At 33.2% G+C, this 16,075-nt stretch overlaps 2 pseudogenes; both read left to right on the forward strand.

The window, feature by feature from the left end:
* The first annotated feature begins 7,924 nt into the window (after window positions 1-7,924).
* Window positions 7,925-10,272, forward strand: LOC122309590 (annotated as a pseudogene).
* Window positions 10,273-11,437: 1,165 nt separating this feature from the next.
* On the forward strand, window positions 11,438-14,170 carry LOC122309601 (annotated as a pseudogene).
* Window positions 14,171-16,075: the final 1,905 nt, after the last annotated feature.

Raw genomic sequence — 16,075 nt, forward strand, 5'->3', positions numbered from 1 at the left:
TCCTTTTTTTTTTTTCTTCGTACATGACAAACATGAAGCTGAAAGAAACTAAATTCAATCCGGCTTTCTCCCTTAAAATTCAACTCACGGATTCTCTATATTAATTCCAAACTCTCTCCACTCAATACTCTACTTCCCTCTCTATGTCCCTCTACTCTCAACCAAGATAAACCCCAACCAATTAAATTACTCCAGCCGGCCTACACATCTCCAAGAAATAAATATTTCCAGCCGTCTCCCCTCAACTCTCTCAATCCGTGTCTCTTCTCCCTTTCTTCAACCAACCTACACGTCTCTTCCTCTCTCAATTTTCCACCTATCCCTTTCACCCTTTCCTATCTCTTCTAACCGATTGCCTCTTTCTCTCCATCCGTATCTCTTCTTCTAGGATAATTAACTAATAAAAGCCTACACGTTCAACACAACATCCCAGCCCCGCACCGATTGCTCTCCACCTCCATCTCCCACGTACCCCTCTCAATTCCTATTGGTTGAAAATTCTGCACCGACTCTACTATCTTTTCTCTCCCTCTCTACTCATGAGCAACACACATCAACTGTCTTCTATCTCTTATGTAACCTGCCCCTCAAATTCTCACCGATTGCCCCTCCTCTTTCACTTCCATCCAGCAACATATATATATAAATATAAAGCTGCTTCTAGTAGTCCAAAGTCCAAACTCCCTCCTCCAATCACCACCGATTTTCCACTCTTCACTCCCCTTTAATCACGGCACCTCTCTTTCTTTACACACCAACCTCTACTCACTTCAAAAACAGCCAATCAATCACATGCTCTCCCATCGTTAACACTCCTGGAAATTGCCTTTTTTCACTCCTTCAATCAAGCCGACTTCTTACCTCTCCTTTTCAACCACCGATTTTCCTGATTTGGAAAATTAATCCCAGCCTTTCCACGTCTTTTTTTCTGCCTCTCTCCAATTCAATCAAGCCGACTTCCTCTCCTCTATCAACGTAAAAAGCCAAACAATCAATTAGCTACACCAACCATCATTCTTTCCGTATACGTCCAGCTCCATTCCCTTCTGTCCTTCACTTCTTCTTTTGCCAAACTTGTTCTTGACTTTTACATTGTATGTATTTATCCACCGAAAGTTGCTTTCTTCATGCATCTTTAAACAACCAAGTAAGAAAGTCTTCGTCTTTATTTTTAGCTGCCCAAGTACACTTCTTCATTTCTTCTCTTCGTTCCTCTCAGTTAATATGCACTTTTGGTCACAAGTTCCAACCGAATTCCATCTGAATTTTATTTAAGCTGAAAATAAGAAGAAGAAAAATAACACTCAAAAATAAATTAAAAGAAAAATAGATTATAAAAATAAACTATATATGTGAGGAAATATTGTCCAATTAAATCATAGTTATAAAATTAAGCATAAACATGATATCAATCAATTAAAAATTACAATTCGTATTTATGCTTATTAACTATTTTTCCATCTAAAACCAATAATAGTGTCATGAAGAATTTAAAATACATTGGTTTTAAATAGCTAAAACATGCAATATTTCAGCTCAATCACTAGGCTGAGCCATATATTGGCTATGTCTATTCACAGAATAACATAAATCCGGTCGAGTTAATGTGAGGTAAAGAAGTCGACCTACAAGTCTTCTATAAACTATAGGATCAAGCAACAAGTCCCCCACATCCTTACTCAATTTAATATTCAGTTCCATAGGAAAGGCAACAGGTTTAGAAGCAAGTAAACTAGCATCTTGAAGAATCTCCAAAGAATATTTTCTCTGACATAAAGAAATAATAGTAGGAGACTATGCCACTTCCAAACCAAGGAAATATTTGAGCTTAAACTTTTCACCAAGCAAGGACATTAAAACCTCAATAGATTTCATATCATTACTAGCTACGAGTATATCATTAACATAGACAAGAAGGGCAATGAAAGATGAACTCTCAGCCTTAGTAAATAGAGAATAATTAGCTTTGGATTGTTGAAAACCCATCTTGAGTATAGAAGTTGAATACTTAGAGAACAACTGTCATGAGGCCTGTTTCAAAGCATAGAGTGATTTGTTTAACTTGCAAACTTGAGACCCCCTTTTAACATGAAAATCAGGAAATAGAACCATGTATACTTAGTCAAATAAATCCACATATAGACAAACATTATTTACATCAAGTTGTGTAAGATGCCAGTCTTTCACAACAGTAATGGCCAAAAGAAATCTAACAGTAGCCATTTTAGCAACAGATGGAAAATTTTCTGAATAATCCAATCCTTCAGTTTGGGTATGACCCTTGGCAACTAGCCTTGCCTTATATATATCAATGGAACCATCAGTACGATACTTAATCTTATAAACCCATCTAGAGCCAATGGGCTTCTTACCATGAGATAAAGAAGTAACAATTCAAGTATTATTGATTTTCAAGACTGCAATATCAACAGATGATACAAAATATGGATCCCAAACATTACAATAAACTAGATCAAATGGAGCAGCAGACAAATGAGTATCATTAGGAAAAGTCAACTTTTTATGTTTAGCTAAAAGACAAATCATGCAAGGATTGCATGGAACAATCAATTTAGAAATAAAATTATTCACAAATAGAATCCTAGAATTAGAAGGATGACCAAGTCTATTGTTAAACCTAAGCTATCAAGTTTTATGTAATTCTATGTCTACATATTGATTTTGATGCTAAAAAATGAATTCAAAGAATAAAAGAGTTTCAACATCAAGTTGTCTACACAATAGAGTCAAGCACATCAAAGAACCAAATATGAATAAGAAGTGAGCAATCACATATTAAAACTCATAGAATAATTTTGTAAATCTCTTTAAAAAAATTTGAAATTAGGATTAAAACTCAAAATTAATCGTTTCTCACAAAGCATTATATTATATTTTTCACATGTCCATGATATTCTTTCAAATTAAAATTTGAATTTTTGAAAGATGATTGATTCTCATCTTTCACATGTATATGATATAATTAAAATTTTGAATTTTAAAAATATTAAAGATGATTAATTGTTATATTTCACATGTGCATATTTTATTTGAATATTTTCAAAAGTGATTAATGCTCTTTTTGACTTATGCAAAATATTGATGATTTTGTTTGAAAAATTTGAAATGTAAACAATGCTCATTTTTTCATACGCAAAAAGTAAAAAGATTAAGTTTGAATATTTTGAAAAATGAATGATGTTGTCTTTAATAATTGTAAAACTGAGAAAATTTTATTTGAATTTTTTAAAAAGTGAATAATGTTATTTTTGACATGTGAATCTTTTCTATTTTGAATATGAAGTCTCACATGCCTATAAATAGCTCAATTGAGATGTATAAATTTACAACAATAAGAGCATACGCATATCATTACAAGTTTTGCAATATTCATTCAAAACTTTCAATCTCTCTTCTTTAAGTATTAACTCTTAACCCTTGTTCATTTTGAGAGAGATATAGTTTATATTGTATTGTTCTTATTTCACTCATTGAGGAGTGTTACTTGATAACTAACCCACTATCAGCTCTTGTATCACTAAAATGGTGTGTATAACCTTTATGCGTGTAGAAAGTGTTCTACACATGGAGTAGTTGAATCACCACATTTAAAGTGATTATAAGTGTAGAGGGTGTTCTACACAGATTCTTTATAACAATGTTACTCAAAAGTGTATTAGATTTCTATTTCCACCTAAGGAAGGTTGAATAGTGAATTTAAAAATTCTCAATGAGTAGCTTGAGGCAATGACGTAGGCAGTGAAGCCAAACATTATTAACATGTTGAATTTACTTCTCTTTTACCCTTACTCTTTATATTTATTGTTGATTCGTATTTTATTTATATTTTATATTGTATATTTGATTTATAATTATTAATTTTTAAATATAAGTTAACAATCCAATTCACCCCCTCTCTTGTGTTAGTCATCTGGGGAACAATTATGCCAAAGCTCATAATTAGTGCATTTGGAAGTAATGTAACAGCAGATGTAGATATTGTTTCAGGTAAACAAACAGTATGTGAAGTAAACTAGAATTAAAAAAGCCTGACTGTTGCATTATATAAAGACCTCTATGCAATCTACCCACTCTAATCAGCCTGCAACAGATCATGTATGAGACAAATGTTAGAGGAAAAGAAAAAGTTTGTGACTTTTTTAACTTGCTAATAGAAATTAGTTTGAAATGAAAGGTTAGAACACGTAGAACATCATGTAAAATAAGATGTTTAGAAATAGAAACAAAGCCAATATGTATAATAGATACAGATTGACCATTAGAAAGCTTTGTAGAAGCATCAATAGAACGGCAATAGAAATGAAGCAATTCAATAAGAGGAACCATATGATCAGTAGTTGCAATATCAGGAATCCAGAAATTGGAATCAAATGTAGCAGATTGAGTAACAGAAAATATAGAATAAGTATTATTATGAGGAAAAATAATACCATAAAAATTATTCAAAACAATTATATTGATAGCAGAAAGAACTGGATCAACAGATTTAGGAGAAGGAAATATAGATAAAAGCTGCTGATACTGAGCCTCAATCAAAAAAAAAAAAAAAACAGCCAATGATTTACTATAAAAAATTATGATTGCGCATAGAATTAGCCATAGATTGTTGCCTCTGTTTTGGTTTGTAGCCCTGGGGAAAACCATGCAACTTGAAACACTTGTCAATCACATGATCAGTAATTCTACAATATTTACATATTGGTCTATCCCTTTTAGAAAAGGATTTAATAGATCTGGAGGCGTCAACATGATAAAAAAATACATGAGAATCAACAAAGGGCAAAGAGACAAAAGATATTTCATGTTGTTGTTCCTCTAATAAAACAAGAGAAAAAACTTTACTAAGAGGAGGCAGAGGCTCCATAAGCAAAATCTGTGCACAAGTAGGTGCAAAAGATTCATTCAATCCCATCAAAAATTATAAACGCTCTTGTTGAACACAGGAGTTCAACATTCGCATAACACGACAAGAACAAGCAGGAATATGTATGTAATTAGAAAGTTTATTCCAAAGGCCCTAAAGATGAGTAAAATAATTACTCACTGAAAGAAAACCTTGAGTAAGAAAGGAAATTGATTTCTGCAAGTGAAAAATGCGAGGTCCATTTTTCTAAGAAAATCGTTCCTTAAGATCGAACCAGATCTCATATACAGTTGCAATATACAAGATACTATAAAAAATTTCCATAGAAACAGAGCTTAAAATCTAAGATATCACAATATGTTGCATCAGAGCCATGGAGAAATGAGAGAATCCGTCGGATCCGAAGGTTTAAAAAGAGATCCATCAACAAATCCAATCTTGTTCTTCATAGGGTGAACCATGGACATCAATCGAGACCACACATGGTAGTTTTTTTTTAGAAGAGGCTGAATGGCCAAAAGGACACCACAATTGTTGCTAGGATGAAGAAAGTAAGGAGAATTAGTATCCTTAGAGATGAATTTGTAAGATGGAACCATGGTAGCGATTCAGAACGAAGAAAAAAAAAACGTTTGATACCATATAAAACGTAAAGAACTATAAGAGAGGTGCTTGAGAAGTAAAAACCCTAGTGGAGCAATAGACGAGAGTGAAGAGTCATATGGAAGAAAGAAAGAATTAATTATCCATATATACAATAGTTATTTATAGTAAATGAGTAAAAATTTATACATATGACTATCACGTGATATACAATAAACCAAAAAAATTGAAAGAATAAAAATTATGTCCTCACAGGGAGCGAAAGTCGTTCCCATTCATCATTGATAATTGAAAACTGTTTCTTCCAAGAAGATAAGATGGAAAAGTCTTTCCACTTGTTTAGTGGAAGTGTCTCATTTATCATTGATAATTAAAAGCTTTTTCTTCGGAAAATGTCTTTTCCCACTAGTTACCAACCGTGACAAAATATATATATATATATATATATATTTTGGACGGACGATGTGACGTTTATCTTAAAATAAAATAAAAAATAAGTGTCATAAGCTATCCGTCCCACTTTATCTAATTATTATATATTTTTTTAAATTTTTAAAAAATATAAAAATAATATAATCTTTTTAAATTTTAAAATAAAAATAATATTAAAAAAATATATTTTAATAATATTTCATTCACTTTTCAATTTTAATTTATCTATATATTATACCATTCTTCTTAAAAGAGATTGATTTATTTTAATTATACATCATTATGGTGGGTTATAAAAATTCAACACGTGATGCATTATGAGCCATGCATTTTCTTGTATGCTTGAATATATGGTAATTTTTTTGTATTGTTGAATGTTTTCTCTCTGATTTTCCGGAGCCTCATTTCATATCTTAAAAAGTTTATTAATAGAGAGTTTATAAAAAATTTGATAATATTGGTCAAAAAAGATTTACGTATAGAAAAACCTTTTATAGATAAATAATTTAACTTATAATCTAAATATTTTTTTATATATTTTTTTTAAAAAAAAAAGACGAAATGAAACGAGAAGAGAAGTTAAATACTCTTATTACGTGATCCATCGGAAACTTTTTCTCCCATTAAGGGATCAATTTGAATCTTTCAAAAATGTCAATTTCAGACTTGTCAAGTCGATTTCATTGGTACAAAAAGACTCCTTTCGTTCGATATCGACAGAAACCTGCTTTGACTTTGAAATCATAACTTGCATCTGCCTCAGAACTTGCATCATAACTTGTACAGCTTTGCTACGTAGTTTAAACATTATATATTTTATTTTATTTTTAATTTTTAATTTTTAAAATTTTTTAAAATTTATTCTTCTTAAATTCATTAAATTGTTATACTTATTATTTATATACCAAATATTTGATTAAAAAAAATATATTATATGATTTGTGAACTTATATTTAAAAATTTTCTAACTTATAAATTTTAATGCCCCGCATATTATGCTTTCTCATGTTTTTTTTAACTTTTTAGAGACTATAAATAACAAATTTATTTGTGATATATAAGTTTATTGAAATAAAATTTTAGGTGTCAATACGAAGAATTAAAAACATATGTTATAAAGTATACTATCGTCTTACGCATGGTTTGGTTGTACACATTAAACTATCTTATTTTATTTTATTTCATAAAATTATTATAATTTTCTCAAACTCACATGCATAATACAACAAAAAATTTAATTTTTCAAATTTTAAAACAAAAATTAAATTAAAAAAATCAAATTTTAATAATATTTTATTTAATTTTTAACTTTCATCTCATCTCATCTGTATAATCAAACTAGACATTACTATTTTGAGGGATTCTACTAATCATTCCACATCCCACTCTTTACTATTTTTTTTAAAAGAAATTTTTATTTTATTATTTTATTTTATTCTTATTAAATTAATTGTATTATTTTACTTATCATTCATACACTACATACTTATTATAGAAAAAAAAGTAATATATGGTATTGAGGATAATAAATAGAATTATTTTATTATATTGTATTGATGTGATATTATCTATCAATTATTGAATTTGTTATTTAAAAAGAAAACGAGACTTAATTTAATGGTTGATGGATTCCACAACAACTTTATATGTGTCATAACACTAAAAAAATCACGAGTTTTTTGTTCATGCAAATAAAAATAAAATAAAATTTGTTTAACTTCAAAACAATTTTAACTTATACATAGTTTGCCAATAAGATTTTAAATTTTGTATGAAAGTTTACTCACTTAACTAGAGGAAGAAAAAGTTGTACAAAAATTAATGGTACTTTATTTATTTATTTTTAATTATGTTAATACATACGGTCAATATTTTATTTCAAATTATAAATTAACCATTTAATAAAAATAAAAAATAATAGTTATAATTTTAAAATATACAAATCTCCTGCCCACCCTTTCAAAATCACAAACATATCAGGTTACAAAATCTGTTTTGATTTGCAAAGTTTCCCAGAACACCCCTCAGATGCATTTTTCTACTATAAAGGCCAGCATCTACCACTCAAATGGCAGACCAACTTCCCGACCTCACCTTACTCATTTTTCTCAATCCAAGTTTCGAAGTGTTAACCATCAATGGCTGAGGCAACAAAGAGGTATTTCCTCAATCTTCCATTTTCAGTCCTTTCATGTTGTCTTTTACACTTTCCATCGAAACCTCAAACCACACGTATATATAGCACACCAGTCTCTCTGATACCTTCGTGTATTTTTTTTTTTTTTTTTTTTGGGTTGTTTTGCTTTTTCAGGTATGCAGTTGTTACAGGGGCAAACAAGGGTATTGGATTCGAAACAGTTAGACAGTTGGCTTCAAACGGGATTTCTGTGGTGTTAGCAGCAAGAGATGAGAAGAGGGGTCTTGAAGCTCTCCAGAAGGTGCAACACTCAGGTCTCACAGATCAAGTGGTTTTCCATCAGCTTGATGTGTCTGACCCTGCTAGTATTACTTCTTTTGCTGATTTCATCAAAACCCAGTTCGGGAAACTTGATATCTTGGTATATATCATCCGAAGCTGATATTTTGGTCTCTGTTTTGGCAGATTCCATGTTTCTGTTGTTCGTTTTACTGAATTTTCAGAACAAAATGAGTGCTGAGAAATCTTGTAAAAACTGTGCAGGTCAACAACGCCGGGGTTCCTGGAGCTATAGTTGATGGGGACGCTTTAGCAGCTTCAGGTCATGGTAAGGTGTGTGCTTTTTTTAGCATGATTTATTTATATTTTTCTTCGCCAGAAAGATAGTGAGTGGACTCAAGGAAAGTGATGCGCATTTGGGCAGACATGCGCTAGAGGATGGTCAGAGGTTTTTTTTTTTTTTTTTTTTTTTCTTGTTGATGCAGGAAGGTGCCATAGTCGATATGAGCAAAATGTTTGTTCAGACTTATGAGTTGGCTGAAGAGTGCATTAAAACAAACTACTATGGCGCCAAAAGAATGATTGAAGCATTTGTTCCCCTCCTTCAGTTATCCAATTCACCAAGGATTGTTAATATTCCTCTTCCAATGGAACCTTGAAGGTATGAAACAACTACAGATATATTTGGGCAGCATCCTTGCTTATATTGAAGTTCTCTACAAGTTTTTAAATGGGTTTGAATCGAAAGTAGATATTATAACTAAAGTTGGTCTGTGTAAACATCCATGTGTACCATTTTTTTTTAATCATTGTGGGATCTACTTCAATGTTGTGTTGGGAGTGTCAAAACTATGTTTTTCTTATTTTAATACCAATTGAAAGTAAGTAATGTTTTATGGGAGGCTTTCATTCCACTGTGTAAGAAGTAAAATTCTACTTATTATCTCTTGTTTTATGGGAGGCTTTCATTCCACTGTGTAAGAAGTAAAATTCTACTTATTATCTCGTATACCACAACCTAACATGTAATAAATTACATGTAAAAATGACAAATCACATGTTGGTGGGTGGCGTATGAATGATGAGTAGCATTTATGATGTAAATTTATCTAATAATGATAAATATATCACATCTTACATAGTGAGATGGAAGTGAGATTGCAGCCTAGTATATATAAATTTCCATTAAAAATTGTCCAAGTTGAGTTTCATCTATTTTGGAAGGGGTCATATCTTTTCAAAATGATAGAGATATAAGGAAAGTCCTATATATGCATATACTATACTTCAAAATAATTAGTCAATATTGCAATTGGAGTCTTTCTTAATAATTTAGATTGTCTTTCCAAACCTTTGGCATTTTAGAAACACTCAAATCTTTCATATATACATACGTGATCCAATTCCCCATTAATTCAAATGCAAATTTCCATCTTGTGATTCAGAATGTACCAAACAAGTGGGCCAGAGGAGTGTTAGGGGATGCCGAAAGACTTACAGATGAAAGAGTGGAAGAGGTATTGATAGAATATCTGAAAGATTTCAAAGAGGGACGCTTGGAATCCAAAGGCTGGCCGACTGCTTATGTGGTTTCGAAAGCAGCTGTGAGTGCCTATACCAGGATTGTGGCCAAGAAATATCCCTCTTTTCGAGTCAATTGCGTTTGTCCCAGCTATGTCAAGACAGAAATGAACCAGAACAATGGCTTGCTGACGGCTGAAGAAGGTGCTGCAAGTCTTGTCAGGTTGGCACTGCTACCAAACGACGGTCCTTCTGGCCTCTTCTTTGTTCGGAATGAAGTGTCTGCTTTCGACTAAGGAATCTATGCCTATTTATATTTCTACAGTCTTATCAGAAAAACGAGAGAATAAATAAGCGATCCTTTTACGTGCATGTATATCGAATCAGTATGAACTTTCATTTCCAAGTCCGGCAACACAGGCATCTAAAATGGAGCCAATGAGTTTTCTGGCCGCCGCTCAAAGTGGCAGCAACCATTGGGATCCGGAGCAGCGGTACCTTAGTAATGATAAGTGAGAAAACAAAATAAAAATGAAATCAACCGCACACTACACAAGATTTATGTAATACCACCTACGTTTATATGGTTCACACGAAAGATTTTATTTTATATTATAATAAAAAATACAATAAGATGACCGTACAATAACTTTTTTTTTTTTTTTGACGAAAGCATATCCATGATTCATGAGTGACCATTTTTAATTTTATTGAAAGTCCTCACTTATGGTAAAAAAATACCGTACAATACATAAATAAACCTTATTAATTGGACTGTACAAACATAATCAAGCTTCACACGAAAATTCCACTTCTGTTTCATAGGAAAAGTTTGGATAATGAATTGAAATGATTTTTAAGGAGAGATTAGATAAAATTTAAATAAAATATTAATTTTATTTTATACTTTAAAAGGTTAAATTATTTATTAAATGTGATCAAAAGTTGAAACAAATAACTTACTAAATAGAGCGGTATTACTAAGCCACCGCTACAAGTTGCCGCTAGGCTAAAATCAATGTTTTATTTTTATATTATTTTATAATATTTTTAAAAAATATAAAAAAATATCAATATATTAATAGTCTGTTTTTTAACTATTAAATAAAAAATAAAATAAAATTGATAAACAGTCACTCGGAGTGATACATTTGAGGCTACGTACTATCATTTCTCTATTAAACAAGAGGCTAAATAAAAAGGAGCGTTGGAAAATTATGTGAAATTTGATGTCTTTATGAATCGAGCAATGACCTCGCATTAGTTCACGCACAAAATAATTCAGGAGGGAAGTCAAGTTCAGTTAAAACTATTTTAGAAATAACTTTGATTCTTTAATTTTTGAAAAATTTTAAACATAAGTCTACACATCATATTATTTTTTATTTTGATCAAATATTTAATATATGGATCATGAGTAAAATAATTAAATTAATTTAAGAATAATAAATCTAGAAAAAATTTAAGAAAAAATAAAAAATAAAAAATAAAAAAAATGTGATATGTAATGCGTCGCTCTTAATTTTTTAGGAAATAATAAATGGAAACCATTTTCCTATTTTATATGTAAAACGAGAATCACTCACTTCCCAATCTCTCTGTGCTCGCTAGACAACCACGTTGCCAACTTGCCACAACACACCGGGATTCTATTTTTCTTCAGAACTCCAGAAGCAACCAATCCTAGGACGAGTAAGCTTAAAAATCCAACCTCAGAGCTGAGTGCACGCTATCCATTTTCGCAATCAAAGTCCCAACTGTAATCATCAATGGCCGAATCAACGAAGAGGTAACTTCTTCAGCCCTTCGATGGCATCTTTACACTTTCAGTCACAGGCCCCAACCACATCACATGTATAACATCCATCTCTCCCATTTTCTTTTGGGTGTTTTGCTTTTTCAGATATGCAGTTGTTACAGGGGCGAATAAGGGGATTGGGTTTGAAATAGTTAGACAGTTGGCTTCAAACGGGATCGTAGTGGTGTTAACAGCAAGAGATGAGAAGAGGGGTCTTGAAGCTCTGCAGAAATTGCAACATTCAGGTCTCTCAGATCAAGTGGTTTTCCATCAGCTTGATGTGTCTGACCCTGCTAGCATTACTTCTTTCGCAGATTTCATCAAAACCCAGTTCGGGAAACTTGATATCTTGGTATATATGATTCAAAGCTGATTTCTTTTCCTACTTTCTCAATCACATCACGAAAACTGATAAAAGTATCCTACATGAGATGGTTGGACAGTTAGTTGAATTTTGATTTCTTGTAGGAACCCGTTGACTTCTTTTTCTTAGTTTATTTATTTATTTTTGAGCTTACTTCTTTTTCTTAGTTATGATTGGGTTACTATTATTTTTGCGTTTTTCTTCCAGTGTGAACCTTTTTCTTGGGGTGAAATTTTTGCATTTTGCAGTTGAATGATCTCTTTTTACAATCAAATGATAAAGCTCGATAAGTGACAGCCGAAACTACCAACTTGTATGACATTCATATGATCTTGATACATTAATGGTAGAACTAACACGTGGCTAATCAAAATTATTGTAACAGCTAATTAGCACTTCAGATTCCTAATAAAATTAAGGTAATCCTTATGGGTTAGAAATCCTTTAAATAACAGGAGGGATTCGATATCTTTTCCTGCCTAAAATAAAGTAGCTCATGTAGACAAAACGAATGATGAAATGTCAAAACTATGTGCAGGTGAACAACGCAGGGATTGGTGGAGTGAAACTAGATGCTGATGGTGGGGTAAGTACTTTGGTAAATAGTTAACTTCTACAGACTACAATTGTCTTTTTACATTTTTTTTTTTTTAACAAATCTTGTTTGAATGTCATGGTTGCATTCCATCATTTGTTTTTATTTAATTTTTTATTTTTAAAAAAGTAACAGTAACCTGTAATTTTATAAACAGCCCTCACCTATCATGGTTGGACTCCATCTTGTTGTTTACATCAGAGTTTCTAAGAAGAATTAAGGACAATCAGATTCTGCAAAGCGCTAACATGGAAATGCTATTTACCTTTTATATCTTTTGTTAAACACCTACTTTTCCTTGAGAAAACTTGGGCATCTTTTAGGCTCTGTTTTATGCCCCTTGGAGAGTATTTTCTCTTTTCTCCATAGATTGCTGCAGTCTACCGTACTAGGTGATGGTAACCCAGGACATTGACTTCTTGGTGCTGCTGCAGGCAGGAGCCGGAATTGATCGGAGTAAACTGATTCAGAATTATGAGTTGGCAGAAGAATGCTTGCAAACAAACTACTATGGTGCTAGAAGAATGGCTGAGACACTCATTCCTGTCCTTAATTGTCCAGTTCACCAAGGATTGTTAACGTTTCATCGTCCATGGGGAAGTTAGAGGTATGAAAGTAACACATTCTACCTATAGAAACACATTGTTAGCACCTTCTAAAGAAACTTGACAGAGTTTTAAATTTCTTTGGAAAGGCTTAAAATTCAGGCAAGTTGGACCTCTAGCAGATGACTCAACTTGAATTTTATATCATTGTAAAATGGGTGAAATACAGACCAAATTTTGGTTAATTCATCTCATTATCTGATCATGCTGAGTCGACCAGTCAAAAATTATTTATTAACTTGATAAATTCACTTTAGAAAAATGCTGAAAAGTGACTAGTGTTTTGGATTATTCGGCTTTTTCACGTTATTTTATCTATCTTATATCAATTTATTTTTTAAAAAACTTTTTTGCTCGTCTGTTTCAGAGGATTCAAAATAAATGGGCTGAAGGAATTTTAGGTGATGCTGAAAACCTTACTGAAGAAAAAGTGGATGAGGTTTTGAATGAGTTTCTAAAAGATTTTAAGGAAGGTTCTCTGGCATCCAAAGGGTGGCCAACTTTTCTATCTGCCTATGTAGTCTCAAAAGCAGCCATGAATGCCTACACAAGAATCCTGGCCAAAAAGTATCCAAGTTTCTGCATCAATTGTGTTTGCCCTGGCTTTGTCAAGACAGATATGAATCGAAACACTGGCATATTACCTGTTGAAGAGGGTGCTTCAAGTCCTGTGAGGTTAGCCCTGCTGCCCAATGGCAGTCCTTCTGGCCTCTTTTTTGTTCGCAAGGAAGTGTCATCTTTCTGAGCATTACAATAAAATACATATTGCCTTTGTAAGATGGTAAATACAAAGAAGTGGAAAGCCTATCTAAGTATCTGTACTTTCAATTGGAGTAGCTGTTATATTTATACTCATTTACATGTTTATTCTAGTGTTGGTGCACTTGATCAGAAACTGGGATAAAGTGTACAGGTGAGATGAATATCTATATTTGTTAGGTTCGGTCATCAGGTTGTTTGTCACATTGTTGTGTTTCAGCTTCTTATCCTCATTAGTTTTATCGAAAAATTCTCATTTCATCTCCTTTTCAAATATTACTCAAACATAAATACTTTCAAATTAATTATTACAACTTTTTCAAACTAATCATTATAATTTTTCCAAATTTTTTAACCAAAAAAAAAAAATCAACTTTTCAAATCTCTAAATAAAAAATATTATTGAAAAATTAAATTTAAACAATATTTTAATTTTAAAATATTTTTTATTTAATTTTTTCTTTTAATTTTTTCAAAATTCTTTAAAATATTAACTCAACCTATCTCACTATGATTTACAAATTATTTTATTACTATTCACAAAAATTTCATCTCATTCTCCAAGCTTGTTTGTCATCTGTTGCCCTTGGCTAGTGTTGATGTTTATTGTTAGAAAATGGATTTGGAACATAAAGGGCGAGTAAAGGATTAAGGTAAATAAAATAAAAGGCATAGTATAGCTCCATGGATAAAGTCGTCGATTTGTATTCTTGTAATAGATCATGTAATATTGGACAATTAACATGCTTTCTACAAGCTGAGATCCTTGACCAAGTTGGAAAGGATATGGGTATGGTGTTAGATGGGTTTTTTTTTTGGTATGCTGCTCTTGCTTTCCAGGCCCACTCCCCGAGACTTATTTGAAAGGTTTGGGTTGTTGTCCATTTCCTCGACAAAGTAGAAGTCTTGGAGGTTGGTGGGGCATAACACATCTCTCTCTCTCTCTCTCTCTCTCTCTCCAAGCCAAGTGTTAGCAATGTACATGTGATTAGGGCTAGCCTTTGCCAAGCAGTGGTTGAGCACATATCTAAGCTGAGTGTTATGTGAACGGGGTAGCCTTTACCAAGCAGAGGTCAGGGCTCAAGCACATCTCCCACCCTCTGGTGTTTCTATAGTGGTGGCCTTCTCAGATGATCATACACGAGGAAAAGCTCATGGGTGTTGGGTGAGCAAAACCATGCAAAATGCTTGTAAATTGCGGTGCTAAGGCACCTTTTATGTACATGTGTTTGCCACGTTACGTACATGGTCATGCTCAACTGGACTTGAGTGGTGTTTTGCAGTTCTCCACAGTGGCGAGCTTTGTGTTCCCCATGGTTGGCACTATGAGTGAGCCCCAAGCTAATGCTCCTGGTTCTAGCCATGGTAAGATACAATGGGCAAACATGAAGTTTGCTCTATAGTTCTTCCGAGTAGCAAGCCCAAGCTAGTGCTCCTAGTTCCAACTATGGTAAGTTACAATGGGCAAGCATGAAGTTTGCCTCATGATTCTCCTACGTCTTAGGCTCCTTGCCCACCATTGTGTGTGGGAAGCTACCATGGTCAAGTCCAGTGCTTGCCAACCATCTCCCTTGAGCAGTGACCTCCTCACCCACCCCAGGGAGTTCCTCTTTGTTGGCGAAATCATTGCCTACCACGGGATGGGGACCTGGGAAATGTACTTTGGGTTGTTGCCTTGGGAGTGGCAAACTTGTGCTTTTGGCTGTTGCCGCCTTGGGAAATAGCGAGCTAGGCAACGTGGCACGCCCACTGGGAATGACGAGTTAGGAAACCTGCGCTTAGTTGTTGCCTGCTACTAAGGGTGGCGAGTTGGGCAACGTGCCTCTAGCTGTTATTTGTCACTGGGAGGGGCGACCTGGGCAATATGCCTTTGGCCATTGCCAGCTATGGAAAGCAACAAGTTGGGCAACATGCCTTTGAACTTGCCGCTACTTGCCACAAGAAGCTGCAAGCTGGGCAATGTGTCACTAGCCTCCTGTGGCAAGCTAGCCAACATGCCTTTGGTAATTGCCCTCCACAGAAAGCAGCAAGCTGCGATGGGCAAGCCCAGCGCTTGCTCGCAATGTTCTATTGAGGCTAGTGGTTTGGCTTGCCTGC

Source organism: Carya illinoinensis, chromosome 1, assembly GCF_018687715.1.
Source record: "Carya illinoinensis cultivar Pawnee chromosome 1, C.illinoinensisPawnee_v1, whole genome shotgun sequence".
NCBI lineage: Eukaryota > Viridiplantae > Streptophyta > Magnoliopsida > Fagales > Juglandaceae > Carya > Carya illinoinensis.